The sequence below is a fragment of the Amblyomma maculatum genome, chromosome 5 (assembly GCF_055883805.1).
Source record: "Amblyomma maculatum isolate TAMU_Amacu chromosome 5, ASM5588380v1, whole genome shotgun sequence".
NCBI classification, from domain to species: domain Eukaryota; kingdom Metazoa; phylum Arthropoda; class Arachnida; order Ixodida; family Ixodidae; genus Amblyomma; species Amblyomma maculatum.
Window position 1 is genome coordinate 48291968 of NC_139348.1, and position 18633 is coordinate 48310600.

The 18633-nt window shown below is 44.2% G+C and overlaps 1 long non-coding RNA gene across 2 annotated transcripts; it reads left to right on the top strand.

The window, feature by feature from the left end:
- Positions 1–11523: 11523 nt before the first annotated feature.
- Positions 11524–18328, top strand: LOC146188266 (uncharacterized). Of its 2 annotated transcripts, none has more exons than XR_014707505.1 (3): positions 11524–11734; positions 13121–13246; positions 13809–17418. It is a non-coding gene; the product is annotated as an uncharacterized LOC146188266 (long non-coding RNA). The 2 variants fall into 2 exon arrangements; XR_014707504.1 differs by lacking the exon at positions 13809–17418 and adding an exon at positions 17839–18328 and having other exon boundaries at positions 11528–11734.
- The last annotated feature ends 305 nt before the right edge of the window (positions 18329–18633 follow it).

Here is an 18633-nt window from a genome sequence, read left to right on the forward strand (position 1 = left end):
TTGTGTGACTTTACGAGACCGCAAGGCATGGCAGGTGCAGCCAACTCGGTCCCTCTCCTTTGAGGTGAGTGGATAAGATGGCAACTGAACCTTTCAGGACCCTTGGGCGAAGAGCAAGACACGCTACTCATATAGGTTGCGCAAGTACCTCCGTATACGGTTAATAAGGGCTTTATATATACCTATAGCGGGTGTTTTTTCCCATCACTGGGTTGCCTATACGACTGTATGCTACTGAATCGAATACCAGCAGTGTTAGGCTACAGTCCTAGGCTACGCAATTATGTGAAGAAAAAAAAAAGCCATATTAGCCCACAGTCATAAACTACCCAATTAAGTCAGAGATCACGCGACAACACGAGGCACAACATAAGGAACTAGTCATTAGGCGAGTCGCACGCAGTATGTATACAAACAAGGACTATCAAGAGCACGTGCACACGAGTGAATAACGCTATCGCATCATATCCTAAAAGGCGGAGCCGGAGCTTAAGTGTACCCTCTATTTTGTTATTCTTTCTTGTTTTTTCAATGTCGCCAAGCAGCGTTCGAACTCTTTTTTTCGATATTGCCTTTTAAATCAACTTCCTGAAGAAACGGGATTTCGCGCCTTTTCTGATGACAATATATAGCATCTTCTCACATTTAGATTTTATTCTAGCTCCCCCTTTTAGGAAAAATATAGAAAAACTGCAGTTAATTTCGACAGGGTACCCTGCATGCCGAAGCTAAAAGCGCAAACCACGTCATATATGTAACAGCGTCGTAGTCGTCATCATCATTATCATTATAGCAGTTGGAGCAGTTGCAGTAGTATAGTAGAATGCCTATATCCTAAGAGCGTTCCTTCGCGAATATGAAAACTCGGAGAGCATGTTATGGCTGTGGAACAATGGCAACTTACTTGGACGGGAAGGTCCTCAAAGGAGGACAGATGGGGTTAGGTGTTAGGGGGCTGGTTAAGCAATCGAGATAGACATGGTGATGGTGCTGGTGTAGGAAGAATGAACATTAATAACGAACGAGTTTACGTGGCACGGCAGACGTTTTGCGAGGTGGATGATGGGGACGAATAAGGAAGACATCGCGACAGACGACAAGTCGAGGTATTGCCCGTCACCTTCGCCGGCTGTGCCTGTTATTGATTCTGGACCGATAAACGACCGCTACATAATAAAGCCAATCTGCTGCATTCTGTCGAAATAGGATGGCTCTAAAGAGGAAAAGGTCAGATGGGCCGTTGCTTAAATAAAACAAAGTGTCTAAAGGTACGTCCGACCTACCCATTCGATTCTCGTAAAGATACGGCGGACGTCTATATACAGGCTCATGGCTATATGCACGTCGAACGCGGCCACATTCCGCTTGCTACGCGTGAATGAATCTTATCCTCTATGATATCAGCTAGCCGCGACTCTCGAAGAGATGCTACGAAAGAGTACATCCGTTCTAACATAGATCACGGTCTTCACTCAGGATTGTGTACGGCAAGCATCGCTGTCAAGCACATAGCTGCAGGCGATGCTACGTACTGCACCAGCTCTACCAGCTGGCATCGAGATACGCACATTAACGAGCAGCTTTCGCTTTGCACTAAAATATCACTTCGATCTGCCCGTAATGCGAGCGAGCTATTCCTAGCATTTGCGTTGTCTTAGGTCCTGCATCGACCTCCGAAGATCTAGCGCCGGCACAACACACACACCCCGCCGTGCAGAACATTCGGCAGTCCAAAGTATGTATGTGAATTAAATGGCATTATGCTCGTTCCTCACATGCAGACCGAGGAAACATGATGTTTCTAGCTAAATTCTTCGTTTAAATTGTACCTCAGGGCCGTGGCAGAAGACATGCCGAATCTACTAGAGGTCTGCGCTGCTACTGCGTCGAGCTGCACATCGACTCGTCAAGGCGAAGACCTACTGCACCGCACCACAAGAGTGTACAACCGGAAAGCCGGAAGCGCGAATGATCCGAATTCCCTATGAACAGCAATGTTCTTTGGTATTTATGGGAAGACTAGACTAAAGTGCTTAGCCTGCATCTTTTTCGCGTCGTTGAATTTTGCGTACATGTAGTTTAAACCCTCGCATGGTCGAGGTTAGCGTGACCTGACTGCATGGCCGCGTATCTTGGAAACGAGCGGGAGATATGCATGCGTCGCCGGACTTAGGTTCGCGGTAGAAAATGTGCTCTGCACATTTCGTTGCAGAAGCTGACTCTTGGAATTTTGTAGGGTGTGCCACGCAAGTTGATCGTTGCTGCAACAACGCATCCATGTTCCCACGGCTGGCCTACCCCGAGGCGCATAAATGTTCAACCGTGGATGTATCAATGATCGAAGAGAGGACAGATTTTTCACAATATTGGGCGCGAAATCGATAGCTACCAGTGCTCAGTGTTAGAGAAATTCTGCCTTGATCATGTACAATTCAGTGTTTCAGGTGTGGTCAGTAGCTATATTTGAACAGTTCGCCTTTCAAGTCAGCGGCGCCAGCGATGGACCAGCGGAGCGATTTTCCACGCTACACCGCTGTCTTGCTAGAAAGCCTACCTCGGCGGCGTTTGACATTCAGCTGCTTTTTGTGGGTCCCGTAATTGAAAGCAACGCCTTCAGAAACGCGTTAAATGTTCAAAAATGTATTCTCTTTAACAGTTTCACTCCAGGCTGTCAAAGCAGGCGGACGTTGATAAAACAGTTGAGCACTCCGGTCTTTAGAGATCTGTAGAACCGCCTTCAGTTTTCAAAATTAAAGAGGTCACTTTCCGATCGCTGGGACAAAGACCCTCATGACAGCGCTGTCACGTGAATAAGGATCACACCAGACCGAAAGCTTGTCTTATATAACATTGTTGATTTTTATGGTGCATAAGCGACTAATGCTGCCATGCACCAAGAATAAAGTTTAATGTATTTATTTTGTGTGTAATTACTAAAATGTTCTTTAGGATGTAGCTTGTTTAGGAACAATTTAAGAAACCAAAAATGCAGGAAATTTGCACGTCTCTCCTAGGATCATGCTGGGATGGAAAAGGATCTGTTGCAAAATTGTACAAAATGTTTTCCTCTTATTTTCCCGACTCTGGCGCACGTGTAAGATATGGTTTATTGCTAGTTCATCTCCACACTCCTTGCATATTGGTTTGTCCTCTTTCATAAGTATGAAGCTGTGTGTGAGGTGTGGGTATGTGTTTGGTGAAGATGACCTAAAATGTCCTCCATGTTGTGTTTTTGATTACTGCATGATTTCCATTCCTCGATAACAGGTTTGACAAGTATAGTTTGTAGTTTATTTCAATGTTTCAGAAATCCTGTCATTTCACTCTCACTTTTCTTTGTACAAGCTTCTTGGTATTCACCATCTGTAATTTAGCACTGTGTCAAGGTAACCTGGTTGTTTCTTTTCATCACCTTTCAAGACAGCTGTCCCGATTTCATAAAGTGTAGCGTTTCTGACGACAGGAACTCCTTGGAAGTCTTAGTAATAAATGAGATCCACAATCATGAGCTATCTAGGGTATGCATATACATGTCCATCGCTCAGTGGAATGGTGTCAGTACGCTGTTAGAACAGGTCTTGTGGAAGCAACAACCATTGTCTGAGGTGGTTCTTTAATGGGCATTGAAATGCTATGTAACTACAGGTACTGACAGAACTCTTGATCATGTTATGTGATGATGCGATCCTTGCATGCATATAGGTATACACTTCAGAATCTGCAGTGCACCACTTGATCATTTGCCACCAGTTTGTGTGAAAATGTATTTTTCATGCATGTTAACCAGTATTTAACAGATGAACCCTGTGCACAAGCCAAAAGTGCCACAAGCCAAATGTCACGAGGCCACACGACATGGCAGGAGCTGTTAAGTCAAGCTTACAAAGTTATATTTGAAATATGTTCTGGGACGTCTCAGCTCCGATTAAGAGGTTACTCCTAGGCCATGGAGGCATGGTAGTACAGTTTGGTTAACGTGAGGCTTACAGAGGTCTATGCCAGGTTGTCTATCACATAACAGGGGAGCCTACGACCGTATGCTAATGAGTATATCTGAGATAACAGAAACATGAATTAAGGGATTAGTAATTAAGTTTGTAGAAAAGGGCATGTAAATCAACAGGAATCCACAGTGGGATCTGCAGACAAGAGCCATTAATGCTGGCGCACCATACCCTTACAAGTGGAGATTAGGAGTCTCCCTAATTTTTTGTCTGCTCAAAGCTTGTCATTTTCTTCGTTCTTCCAGGTGAGGAAGATGTGAAAATGATAGCATCGAAAATGCCAGAGACCATCGTTAACAAGGATGCTGATCGCAACAGCGTGAAAAGGAATTTCAGAAAAGATGGGTGACTAGTAATGCTGGCAACAGTTGAAGCTAAGTGGAATGGCATGAAATTGAAATGCAACATATGCAGAGATATGCTGCGAGACGACCAGTCTGTGGTGTGCGACATCTGTCTCCGTTAGTTTCATCAAGTGATTGGCCAAAGCAGATGGGGCTTGTGGTTTTGTGATAAGTGCAGTGTAGTAGCATATAGACGCAACCTTGCCCTTTAATAATTGGAGTGGAGTAAGTGCATTGTTTTGTTTTTGTAAAATGTTCATGGTTTCCATGCAAACATTACGAGAAATTTCTTCCTAGAGAATGTTTGCTGAAATGTGAATATAATGTGCAATAAAACTAGTGTTTTCTTGTTATTTACTTTTCCTTGTATACGTTAGTTCTGTGAAGGAAACCACAGGCTAGAAGGAAATGTAATGGCATGCATTTTGATACTTGGCCCCGTTGTGCTGGCTCAGTAGTTAGAATGCTTGGCTTCTGAACCCATAGATGCAGATTTGATTCCAGCCAAAGCAGGGGCATTTCAATACAGGCAAAACAATAGGCCGCCATGCATCGTGCGGTGTCAGTGCGTGTAAAAGAACCCCAGGTGGTCGAAATTATACCGGAGCCCTGAACTATTGTGTTCCTCATAGCCGTAATTATTTTGGGATGCTAAACCAGATATTATATATCGCATCATACTCTGAGTAAGATGCTATTTATGGTCAGTTAATCACACACTAAATAACCAAGTTTTTTCTGCATGGTACAGCAGCTGTTGTACAATTTTACTTTAGCCTTCATGAAGAATATCACACTGGCTCCACATGGCCTTCTGTCGACCCTTGATATGCGTCACAATCACACACCCGAGTATGTATTTGTCTAAAGGCACCTATGCATGCAAGGAAGGGACCGTTACTTTCCATTTGTCAGAACTGAAATGCACGATCCACATCACTTCTGTAATTCAACTGCCTGCTATTTGAACTGTCCAGCATTGATGCAAGTTTCAAAGAACTGCAATTAGCAAATTAATCCAAGCAGGAAACCATGCCAAGAACTGCTTCGGTTTCATCTTTAACAACTGTTTGAGAATTAAAATTAGCCAAATGTTGCAAAACATAGATGAGAGGTTACAAAATCTAAAAAACAATGCAGCCTACCTGTGGCATGTAGGGTTTCACATCCTAAAGTGACATATGTAGCTATGAAAAATGGCTGTGGCTAAAGGTACGTCGGACGGACCCGATCGATGGTCTTAAAGGTACGTCCGACGGACCCGGTGCGTTTTTCTTCGGGATACGACGGACGGATCCGGGAAATATTTTTCAGAGGTACGGCGGACGGACCCGATCGGTAGGGTTCTTCCGACGGACCCAGCGCATTTTTCTCCGACATGGGCCTTGGGATCCGTCGGGAAAGCCGGACGGATCCGAGATCCCCAGATGTGGTTGTAGCAACCAGTAACGTTGGTAGCAACAACATGGTAGCCATATGTAGCCAAATCGAAGTTGGTATGAGGTGTACGTGCGAGGTGCAAGAAGTATGTACTACATACTGCATGCGTCAAATGTGAAATTACAAAGAATAGTGCCTAGAATGGGTGATATACTACGTTATGGCATGATGATAGGTTTACGTGAGTTGGACCGCGGCAGGGTGGCAAGCACGACCAGAGCACAAGCGCATGTAATCGCGGTGTTGACGGCCAGCCCGCGGCCCGCACGCCTGCTCATTTGGTCCTCGTTATCATGTGGATTAACGTCTACGACGGTCGTTATGTAGTTATGTAGTTTTGATTCTTCAAAGTTTCGTCACTTCCATCTGTGATGAGATGCGTCACGTAACGCATCGCTTTCTGCTCGCATTGACGTTTGGTGCTGCAAGTTCTACGTAGTACATATACAAGCGGCGCTGAAAAAGCTGAGTGCCGCCGGCGTGTCTCTAGCCCAAGCATCGCGTCATTCGTGTTTGTTGGAGGTGTGGTTTGTGCTTACCGTGAGATGCTGTGATGTACGGATTACGTCCTACTAGAGTGCTGTGTGAGACTACGAAGAGTGCTGTGATAAGTGCGCCGATGTCCGGACGGACATCAGTGTGTTCGTTTATGATCGGCGATGTTGAACGTGCATGTCAGTGTTTATTAGGTGCAGTGGTAATTTATTTACACGCACTGTGCAACAATCAGACGAAAATAAGTCATCGACAATTTGTTAGCCTGCACTACAGTGCTCAAAACTCGGAAAACGGGAATGCACATGATGCAGTTTTTGCATGTTGGAGTGGACCGAAAAATAAGTGCCTAGCCCACACCGCCGGGATGCGCATTATTACAGGTGAAATGGTTCAGGTTTCTGTAAAATAGCTGCCTGGCACAGCACCTTCCTAAATGTTCAGGCTTTGTACTATTGTTGAAGGCCACTTTATCATTAATAAAGGAACGAATATGCTTTATGTGTTAATGACTAGTGCTTTTTCAACATATGTTCTTTTTTTTCGTTTTTCTTTAGTTTCCTTTGTTTTTCATGCTAGACAAACACAAATAGTACACTTTTAAACTTGTCAGTCCAAAGCTGAACATGAATATCTGCCATGCATGTGACAGCTTTAATGCTAGAAAGGTTGACGTGTATAGCATGTACGTAGACGCTGCGACATCTTAGTGGCACGTTCGGCTACTTGCCCCAAGGTGGTGATGTTTAATGCCAGTGATGGCAGTCACACTTTGGTGCAGGTGAAATGCAAATGCTTCTGTTTCCTGCAATATGTCAACGCAAAGTACAAAGCCCAGGCAGTCAAATTAGTCTGGAGCTCTCCACTACAGTATTTTTCATAGCTACATATGTCACTTTAGGATGTGAAACCCTACATGCCACAGGTAGGCTGCATTGTTTTTTAGATTTTGCAACCTCTCATCTATGTTTTGCAACATTTGGCTAATTTTAGTTCTCAAACAGTTGTTAAGGATGAAACCGAAGCAGTTCTTGGCATGGTTTCCTGCTTGGATTAATTTGCTAATTGCAGTTCCTTGAAACTTGCATCAATGCTGGACAGTTCAAATAGCAGGCAGTTAAATTACAGAAATGATGTGGATCGTGCATTTCACTTCTGACAAATGGAAAGTAACAGTCCCCTCCTTGCATGCATAGGTGCCCTTAGACAAATACATACTCGGGTGTGTGATTGTGACGCATATCAAGGGTCAACAGAAGGCCATGTGGAGCCAGTGTGATATTCTTCATGAAGGCTCAAGTAAAATTGCACAACAGCTGCTGTACCATGCAGAAAAAAATTGATCATTTAGTGTATGATTAACTGACCATGAATAGCGTCTTACTCAGAGTATGATGTGATATATATCTGGTTTAGCATCCCAAAATAACTATGGCTATGAGGAACACAATAGTTGAGGGCTCCGGTATAATTTCGACCACCTGGGGTTCTTTTACATGCACTGACACCGCACGGTGCATGACGGCCTATTGTTTCGCCTCTATTGAAATGCCCCTGCTGTGGCTGGAACCAAATCTGCATCTTTCGGTTCAGCAGCCAAGCACTCTTAACTACTGAGCCAGCACAACGGGGCGAAGTATCAAAATGCATGCCATTACATTTCCTTCTAGCCGGTGGTTTTCTTCACAGAACTAATGTATACAAGGAAAAGTAAATAGCAAGAAAACACGTTTTATTGCACATTATATTCACATTTCAGCAAACATTCTCTAGGAAAAAATTTCTCATGTTTGCATGGAAACCATGAACATCTTACAAAAACAAAACAATGCACTTACTCCACTCCAATTATTAATGGGCAAGGTTGCATCTATGCTACTACACTGCACTTATCACAAAACCACAAGCCCCATCTGCTTTGGCCAATCACTTGATGAAACTAACGGAGCCAGATGTCGCACACCACAGACTGGTCGTCTCGCAACATATCTCTACATATGTTGCATTTCAATTTCATGCCTTTCCACTTAGCTTCAACTGTTGCCAGCATTACTAGTCACCCATCTTTTCTGAAGTTCCTTTTTACGCTGTTGGGATCAGCATCCTTGTTAACGATGGTCTCGGGAATTTTCGATGCTATCATTTTCACATCTTCCTCATCTGGAAGAACAAGGGAAATGACAAGCTTTGAGCAGAAAAAAAAATTAGGGAGACTCCTAATCTCCACCTGTAGGGGTATGGTGTGCCAGCGTTAATGGTTCTTGTCTGCAGATCCCACTGTGGATTCCCGTTAATTTACATGCCCTTTGCTACAAACATAATTACTAATTCCTTAATTCATGTCTCTGTTATCTCAGATATACTCATTAGCATACGGTCGTAGGCTGCCCTGTTAGGTGATAGACAACCTGGCATGGACCTCTGTAAGCCTCAACCTTTCTTAATTGGAGCTGAAACGTCCCAGAACATATTTCAAATATAACTTTGTAAGCTTGACTTAACAGCTCCTGCCATGTCGTGCGGCCTCGTGACATTTGGCTCGTGGCACTTTTGGCTTGTGCACAGGGGTCATCTGTTAAATACTGGTTAACATGCATGAAAAATACATTTTCACACAAACTGGTGGCAAATGGTCAAGTGGCGCACTGCAGATTCTGAAATGTATACCTATATGCATGCAAGGATCGCATCATCACATAACATGATCAAGAGTTCTATCAGTACCTGTAGTTACATAGCATTTAAATGCCCATTAAAGGACCACCTCAGACAATGGTTGCTGTTACCACAAAGCCTGTTCTAACAGCATACTGACACCATTCCACTGAGCGATGGACATGTATATGCATACCCTAGATAGCTCATGATTGTGGATCTCATTTATTTCTATGACTTCCAAGGCGTTCCTGAAATCAGAAACCCTACACTTTATGAAATCGGGACAGCTGTCTTGAAAGGTGATGAAAAGAAATAACCAGGTTACCTTGACGCAATGCTAAATTACAGAGGGTGAATATGCTGCATGAAGATAACAACAAGCTTGTACAAAGAAAAGTGAGAGTGAAATGGCAGGATTTTTGAAACATTGAAATAAACTACAAACTATACTTGTCAAACCTGCCATTAAGGAATGGAAATCATGCAGTAATCAAAAACACAACATGGAGGCCATTAGGTCATCTTCACAAAACACATACCCACACCTCACACACAGCTTCATACTTATGAAAGAGGACAAACCAATATGCAAGGAGTGTGGGGATGAACTAACAATAAACCATATCTTACACGTGCGCCAGAGTCGAGAACGTTTTGTACAATTTTGCAACAGATCCCTTTCCATCCCAGCATGATTCCAGGAGAGACGTGCAAATTTCCTGCATTTTTGGTTTCCTAAAATGTTCCTAAACAAGCTACATCCTAAAGAACATTTTAGTCATTACACACAAAATAAATACATTAAACCTTGTTCTTGGTGCATGGCAGCATTAGTCGCTTATGCACCATAAAAATCAACACAATGCTGTAAGGTTAGCTATGTTATATGAGACAAGCTTTCGGTCTGGTGTGGTCCTTATTCACGTGACAGCGCTGTCATGAGGGTCTATGTCCCATCGATCAGAAAGTGACCTATTGCAATAATTTTACAAACTGAAAGCGATTCTACAGATTTCTAAAGACTGGAGTGCTCAAATGTTTTATCAACGTCCGCCTGCTTTGACAGCCTGGAGTGAAACTGTTGAAGAGAATACATTTTTGTACATTTAACGTGTTTCTGAAGGCGTTGCTTTCAATTACGGGGCCCACAAAAAGCAGCTGAATGTCAAACGCCGCCTAGGTAGGCTTTCTAGCAAGACAGCGGTGTAGCGTGAAAAATCGCTCCGCCGGTCCATCGATGACGCCGCTAACTTGACAGGCGAACTGTTCAAACTGACCACACCTGAAACACTAAATTGCGCATGATCAAGGCAGAATTTCTCTAACACTGAGCACTGGTAGCTATCGATTTCGCGCCCAATATTGTGAAAATCTGTCCTCTCTTCGATCATTGATACGTCCACAGTTGAACATTTATGCGCCTCGGGGTAGGCCAGCCGTTGGAACATGGATGCGTGGTTGTAGCAACGATCACTTGCATGGCACACTCTGAAAAATTCCAAGAGTCAGCTTCTGCAACGAAATGTGCAGCGCACATTTTCTACCCCGTACCTAAGTCCGGCGACGCATGCATATCGATCCCGATCGTTTCAAAGCTGCGCGGCCGTTCAGTCGGGTCACGCTAACCTCGAGCATGCGGGGGTTTAAACTACATGTACGCAAAATTCAACGACAAGAAAAAGATGCAGGCTAAGCACTTTAGTCTAGTCTTCCCCTAAATACCAGAGAACATTGCTGTTCACAGGGAATTCGGATCATTCGCGCTTCCGGCTTTCCGGTTGTGCACTCTTGCGGTGCGGTGCAGTAGGTCTTCCCCTCGACGAGTCGATGTGCAGCTCGCCGCAGTAGCAGCGCAGGCCTCTAGTAGATTCGGCATGTCTTCTGCCACGGCTCTGAGGTAGAATTTAAACGAAGAATTTAGCTAGAAACATCCTGTTTCCTCGGTCTGCATGTGAGGAACGAGCATAATGTCATTTCACATACATACTTCGGACTGCCGAATGTTCTGCACGGCGAGGTGTGTGTGTGTTGTGCCGGCGCTAGATCTTCGGAGGTCGATGCAGGACCTAAGACAGCGTAAATGCTAGGAATAGCTCGCTCGCATCACGGGCAGATCGAGGTGACAGTTCCCAGACGGCTTCTGACGTCCGACGAACAACCGAACTCGGCCGCAACTCGGCGGCCGATTTCGGACGTCCGCCGGAATTCCGGCGTACGTACGAAAGCGGATGGTCGAATCCGTTCGCCCAGCGGACAGCCGCCGTACCATGCGCCGTACGTCCGCCACTGGATTTGCTTTTACACAGCTATGATATAGTTTGTAGTCGTCGTGCTCGTCTGAACTGCGTATAAATCAGTAATGCCGTCAAGTCTGCATTATATGATGCCAGAGCGAATCGATGCGATAGAAAGCGTTTCCATTAAGCATTTTTTTTTATTTTCCGCATGTTTCATCATTGAATTCTTCCATCAAAAAATTTTGATTAAAAGTTAAATTACCATTAAATATTTTTCTATCATGATGCTTCGGTGAAATTTTAATCAGTGGCTGAATAGACGCAGCAAGCAGCAAGCTCAAAAAGAACGAAACCGAACCTATCCTCTTAAAAATCTGAAATGAGCCAATCCAATCCACCTGACAAGTTGAAGTTTAGTCATGAAAGATGGCTTCACGTTTCCGTGTTCTGCATTTTCTGCGCAGTTACAAATACCTACGGCTGTAATGCACTGCTAGCATTGTTTTTGCTGTGGCTTGGTGCGGCTGGCACACTTTGTTCACCCGCCGATTCCAAAGTAAGTATTTCACCGAAATTTTGTTTCTTTAGTGGAACTTTTCGATGCACCGATAGTGGTGAGCTTTTGGGTAAGGAAACAGCTCTGTACAGCAGCCGAACAGTCGAGTGTTTTAGGCGAGACTGAAGTATTCTAGTGCACTATATCCGCGCCGACTAACTAAAGGGCAGCCTCAAGTCTGAGGGCCATCTTTCTCGGCATTACTGGACGCTGCGCCAGTAAGCCGCGCAACTTCTCTGTCTCTGATAAAGGAGTGCCTGCCCGAGCTTTAAAGGAGTTAATTTGTTAACCGTGCGCAACGTGCTGAGTTGTAAAAACTATACGAGAAAACTTTAGCACTCCTCGAGCCTATCGTGCGACTTGCCTGCACTTGTGAAAACGTCGCGAGTTTTTTCTTTTTTTTTTTTTTTTCTTTTTTAATGGACAGCCGCTGATCTTTCTCTCTCGAGCTTTACGGCAACTACAGTTTCTAGAAGGAACGGCTGTAGCTACTAAATAACTAAAGGTTTAGTACTCTCCTTCAGCTTTGACAAACCAGGACAGCACCTTGCGCATGTTGGTTATGCATGTGGGACCGAACCGCGCAGAACAACCGGACAAGGAGATGAGAGAAAAAAAAAGCCAGCACTTGTCTTTCTTGACCCGTTGTTCTGCGCTGTTCTGGCACGAATTTGACATACCGCCGCCGCGATACAGTTGGGCTGTAAGCTCTGGTGCCTGCAACGCCTTCTTTTATGCAAAACATGCATACTGGGAGGCCATGCAAGCCGCGGGCTCAAAAAAAAAAAAAAGAAAACGAGTTGTGCAAAAGTGCGATGAAAACAAAATTGTAGTTGCTTTGTCCTTACAGATATTCAAAGGCTCCTCAGAACTTCACTGCATTATTGACAGCGAGATAATGCCAAAGCTACACTAGAGCCATGCAGCACCTTATAATGCATGATACCGAGCTTATGTCTCGCACTGAAAGCTCTTACCATGTTCTTAGATTATCATATTAAAGTCGCTTTAAACCCATGCTTGTTAATACAGTGATAGCCATAAATTGAATCTAGGGCATCATGCTCACATACAAGGCTTCTGATAACCGCTGGTAACATGATGTGGGCTATAGCAGAAACCTGTACCTGGTCATCTTACAAGCATTTGTGCAATTGATGCTTTTAATGTGTTGTAAAAGTTTTTCTGTTCGGTTTCTGTATGGAAATGCTTTCCTTATTGAAGGCTAACAATTGGCTTCGTACAGCAAAAACCTGTACCTAGTCATCCTAAAAACAGCACCGCAGTTGGTGCTTTTAGTGTGTTGTAAAAGTATTGGTGTTCTGCTTCTGTATGGCAATGCTTTTCTCATTGAACACTAGCATGAGGCTTCCAAAAATTTTTCAGATGGCATTTGCTGTAGCCGATTTCGTAGGCCAACAGGAAGCAGCACTTTGAACATGGAAAACTGTCATCCACGGGGGAAAAACAGCAACATCCCTTTGTATTCTCATTTCTTTGGTATGGCTAAAAGTGAGTATTGTATTATTATCTATATTATTAATATTGAATCATGCTTGTCAGTGTTGAAGTTGTTTGAGCGTGATGATTTTAAACACACAGGACATCCCTTCGACATTAAGGTTTTAGCTTGTTTACATGTAGGATGTAGAACTGGTTTCAACAAACTTTATGCAGCAAATTCTTTTTACATTGTCCACCATGTTACTTTTTGTCATTGTCCATTGAAGTAAATAACCAGTATTTTACGTTTACACAGTCGTCCACTCTTAGCTTGAATGGGAATGTGTGGCATGCAGTTTGCAAAATAGCAATGCATCCGTCACAGCCATGCATCAAGGCTAAGTGGCTGGTGCATAGAGGGACCAGCCGCTCCAGCTTCAACGTCATCTGCCTCTTTGCTCCGGTGTGCAGACGTACATTGAGGCAAAGTGGTTTATGTGTAGAGAAACCAGGAGCTTCTTTGTCACATCTGGCTGTTTGTTACGGTGTGCAGATGCGCATCGAGGCAAAATGTCTGATGTGTAGAGGGACCAGGAGCTGCTGCTTAACGTCCTTCGCCTCTTTACTACAGTGCACAGCTGTGCATTGATGCTAAGTGGCTTGTGCATGGAGGGCCCAGGAGCTGCAGCTTCACGTCTGCCTCTTCGCTCAGGTACGCAGGTGCGTATTGAGGCAAAATGGCTTATGCATAGAGGGACCAGGAGCTGCTGTGTGACGTAGTCTGTATATTTGCTATGGTGCGTATCGAAGTACAGTGGGGGGGCTCATGTGTAAAGGTACCATGAGCTGCTGCGTCATGTCGTCTGCCTCTTTAATATGGTGCGCAGGCATGCATCAAGGCAAAGTGGCTTATGCATAGAAGGACCAGGAGCTGTTGCTTCACATCTGCTATGATGCGCAGCTGCGTATTGTGGGTGGTGGTGGAAAACATTGCCATCAGATAAAAAATACAGGAGGTTACTCACTAGCTGACCCTGAGGGGGCCTGTCCTGACAAAAACAAGGGGTCCCTAGTTTGGGACCCTAGTGGTGGTAGAGGGACTAGAGGCTGGTACTTCACGCTGTCTGCCTCTTCGCTACGGTGTGCAGCTGCGATGGATGCAGTGGCATCTCAAAAAGTGCATGCCACGCACTCACATGTTCAGCCTGAGTGAACGACTGTGTACCTGCTATAGCTTTGTTATTCATAGAATAAACCTAGGCCAAGTTGGATAAATTATAGCTCACCTCATATGTGGTCAGCAAAGAAAAGCCACTCCAGAAAATCTGATGCATTTACTGTCATAGGATTCTTATTCATATACATGCTACTGACAAGTCAGATTCTTCACCCTCAGAAATGCCAGAAAAATAACCAAGGGTGCGTCTGCAATAGTCTAGCTTGCTCTTTCTCTGCAGACTTGAGTCAGATGTGTGTTCCATTGCTGTGGGTCGGACAGGTGTGAATCTTTGATTTTAAGCTTGCAAAAAGTATGTTATTGTATTTTAAAGGCAAAACGATACTAATAATCGCAGCCCCCCGTGGCCTTTATCCCCTTTTAATAGTGTTGCTAGACACTGAATTATTAGTTTACTCTGCACTGTTTCTGTCTAGTTAATGTGCGGAGATGTACATATATTTATATGACTTGGAGTTGTCGACTTTGCACTTAGAAACATTGTAGCATTATCTGATGTGTTGCTTTCATTTCTTTAATGATTTCTGTAAGGGATCGGTGGGTATGCTAGGCACCATTATTAGTCTGCTCTTTTTGGGTCACCTGTTCAATGCCCAGCTGCGGCCGTCTCCCACTTGCCCTCGGACAGGAGGCGGAGAGACGCGCACAGAGAGGCAGCTACAGCAGCTACAGTGCTTAACGGAAACATAGGCAGAGAGGGAAAGAAGTCCCCTCTTCCGAGAACTTTGCTGTCGCACTCGAAGACGCGGGGACAGGCAGTTTGTTCTCGTTGCTGTGTCATGTAGGGGGCTCATTTTTATTTAAGGAGCTTTACGAACAGTATACAACTAAGGGGTCCTTAGTACTAAGAGTACCAAGGGGTCCTTAGTACGCTGACTGGACCCATCACCCGGAGGCAGCACAGCTTTGAAACGAGCGCCTCTTTTGGAAGAACTGCTTATCGTTCAAAGAAAAAACGCTGTCAGGTTGAAGGGTGTAAGGCCCTCTTCCTTGTTGGGGAGCCCATAAAAGTGACAATTATTCAGTGCAGGCGCGCTGAGTGGGGTCTCGTTGAGGATTCCAACCCTGGATGTCAACAATGGTGGGAGATGGCGGCGTTAAAAAAGGGCAAGTGTGTAACAGTGACGGTATGATGCGGAGCGGGAGGATGTGGGTTGGCTCTTCTGATGTGGTCCGCAATGGTGCTGACTCGGACGCCAATAATTGCAATAATTGCCCTGTAAAAGGAGCCGCCAAGGATGCAAGCTTTGGGCAATGGTTGCGCACGTGGGACACCGTTTTGATGGGTTCTAATTTTTTTTTTCTTTTTTTTTTCCTAGGGGAGAGAGTTTGGCATGGGACCTAGTGAGCCAATCATTTCGAGGTCCATTCTCTGATTTCTGTTTGCTGTGAAACGAATTTGTTGTCCCTTTTGCATTGCTTGTATTAGGGAGAGGGTGAAGAACTTATGAAAGTGGAAAGACGTGCCAAAATGTTTGTTAGCCAGTCATGTGTGAGTTCGTTGTCATTGGGGATGAGAAATATGGGCGGAGTCCCGAAGTTAATGAAACGGCCCCGCGACCTGGAGAACTCGTTCTGAGCTAGATTTTGATCTATTTCCTCTTCGGCATAGATCATGGTCATTGTTTCACCTGTTGTAAATACGTACATTCATGTATAAAATTTTCAGTTCATCTTCCTCTCCGTGTGCAAGTTGTTGTGGCCAGATGCAGTAAATTCACTATTTTCATTTCTATATAACGTGCCTTTCTGAAGATGGTGAGCTCTTTTGTCCAATCCTGTAAGAAAGCAGCAAAGCGCTCCCAAATTTTCCACAAAACTGTGTGATATCTTTAATACTAACTACGGCTTGGTGTCACTCAAAACATGTAGTTGAGGTAGATTTCTCTCCCCCCCCTCTTTTTGTTCGTTCAAATGAGGGCCAGCGGACACTAACTCTTGCTTTTGTAATGCCCTAGGCCCCGCCTTAAGGCAGTACTCTAATGTCAATACCATTTTTATAGCTATGGCTGTCGAACAGCACTAATGTCTTTTATACACTTCTTTTACTAATCTCTTACCCAAGTGGTGGCTTATACTGCGGGGGCGAAAGTCTCTGGACAGTATGTCTAGATTTTGGACTAGAATCGTGATGTAAACGAATTGTGACCTTATTTCTCTTGCACACATGAAAGAACTAACGTTCAACTTTCACATCGACAAGTATGGTCCGAGTTTCCTGGTCGATGTGAAAGTTATGTGCTTTGATTGCAGTTTGTGTAGTCCACACACTTGTCCCCGATATTACATTGGGGCAAATTAGGCGCCTTTACAGGGGCAGTTTCTTTGGCGCCCACTACCTTCCCCATAAAAAAGCTACAGTGTTTCTTGTGAGCAGCTGGCTGCATTTATAAATATCATTATTTTTTTTGTAATTTGCTGTGCGTAGTTGAGAAATCCATGACATACATGCACAGCTGGTTGCCAGAATTATGCAACCATATTTCAGTAACTAACATCCATGCTGCATGCTGCCGGTAATACATCAAGAGCTTGTGGTTGTCAGCTTTTTGTGTTTTGTGTAACTATAAGCCTTGATATTGTAATGTCACATATAGCGCTGTGGGTAAACAAATAACTTTACTTTTACTCTTGTAGAAGCATGAACACTGCGCAATCACTGCGGCGGGCTATGCTTCCACATTGGGCTTTAGCCACATGTCAAATGTGTATCTTTATTCTGCTGCAGCAGCTTGCATGTTATCAGATAAGTTGCTTCGTCGCAGCTGCTCTAAGGAGACGCTTTCTAGACGCTTGTAGCCTAGATGTTGATGTCGATATACCCCCGACACGCCCAGGGAATGTCTTCGGTAGAGGGTACATGGAAACCAGCGAAATGTGCAGTTTACAGAACAAAAAGGTAACAATTTTAAATGATGTTATTATTTATCACTTCTTTTCAGAGCAGGAACAATGACTTTAGAAATCTGCCCGTTAAACCGCCCAAAATGCAGGTTTCTGCCGCCAATGCGTACCTGTGTAATACTGCAATGCTCTGGCTGTGCTTTATGTTCATATACAGCATCCTTTATGCTTAGTTTCTCTGCATGTGCACTCCATGTCTTGGGCATTGCTGAGGGCGCATAGCAGCAAGCATAACTTGCCATGTTTGGTCAGAGTGGCATGTTCAAAAAGACGACATAAAAACATTAAAATACTGAATGCCAGGTTCTGGTCAAACTACGTTTGTATCTTTTGTTATTCTGCATGGGTTTTGCTGCAGTTATATGAGCTTTCTTTATAGTATGTGACAGTTCTGAATGGAGATGCATGCGTACAGTGCCACCTGGAAATAGCAATTGAGAGAAACTGGCAGTTGCCCTTGGAGATGTGTAATCAAAGTTCAGCACAGATAACTTGAATTTCATTTTCCCTTCTATTGCAGGAGGAGCCCAGCCTGCTCTTTCCATCTTAGGCCTGAAAGACCAGCAACAGCTGATCGAGCAAATGCACAGGATAGTAACTGCTCCTGGAATCCCGGCCTGTGGAGGCCGCCCACAGAGAACTCGATCATCTCCTCACTAATTCCGAAATATTAGGTTTCAATAAATACCTTTTCCTCCACCACCTCCCCAAGGGAAGAGCTGTCACGGCCAAGGATAATTAAAAAAAATTATTCAAGTAGATTCTTAATACTCCAGTTGGCCTGCATTTTACCATGCCATTCCTTAACATCGATATTTTTTTAGTGCCTGCATTTTACCATGCCATTCCTTAACATCGATATTTTTTTAGTGTAGACTATTTATGCATGCAGTTTTTGCAATAAAGCCAAAAAAAAATGCTTTACAACCTCGCATGCTGGTATGCCTATGCACTTAGCATGTTTTCAGGAATGGTGCATTTGTGTAAAGCTCAGCTAGCATATGTGCCTCTTTGATGGAAGTTTTAATTGCACACTACTGTTCAGTGCTTTGTGTGTGAAAGTAAAGCAGACAACAGGAAACTTGAACCTGTTGCATATTCCATTGTCTGCTTTACTCTCACGACAAAGGCATTGCGCACTAGTATGTGACTGAAATTTCCATGGCACATGCTTGCTGAGCTTTACACGAATGTTATTTGCAAGTTTTTACACCAATAGCGGGCCCTGCAAGCATGTTCCGGGAAACGTCCGAATGTCCGCCTTCGGCTGCCCGTCGGACGTCCGTGGAACGCGATCCGGATCCACGAACGATAG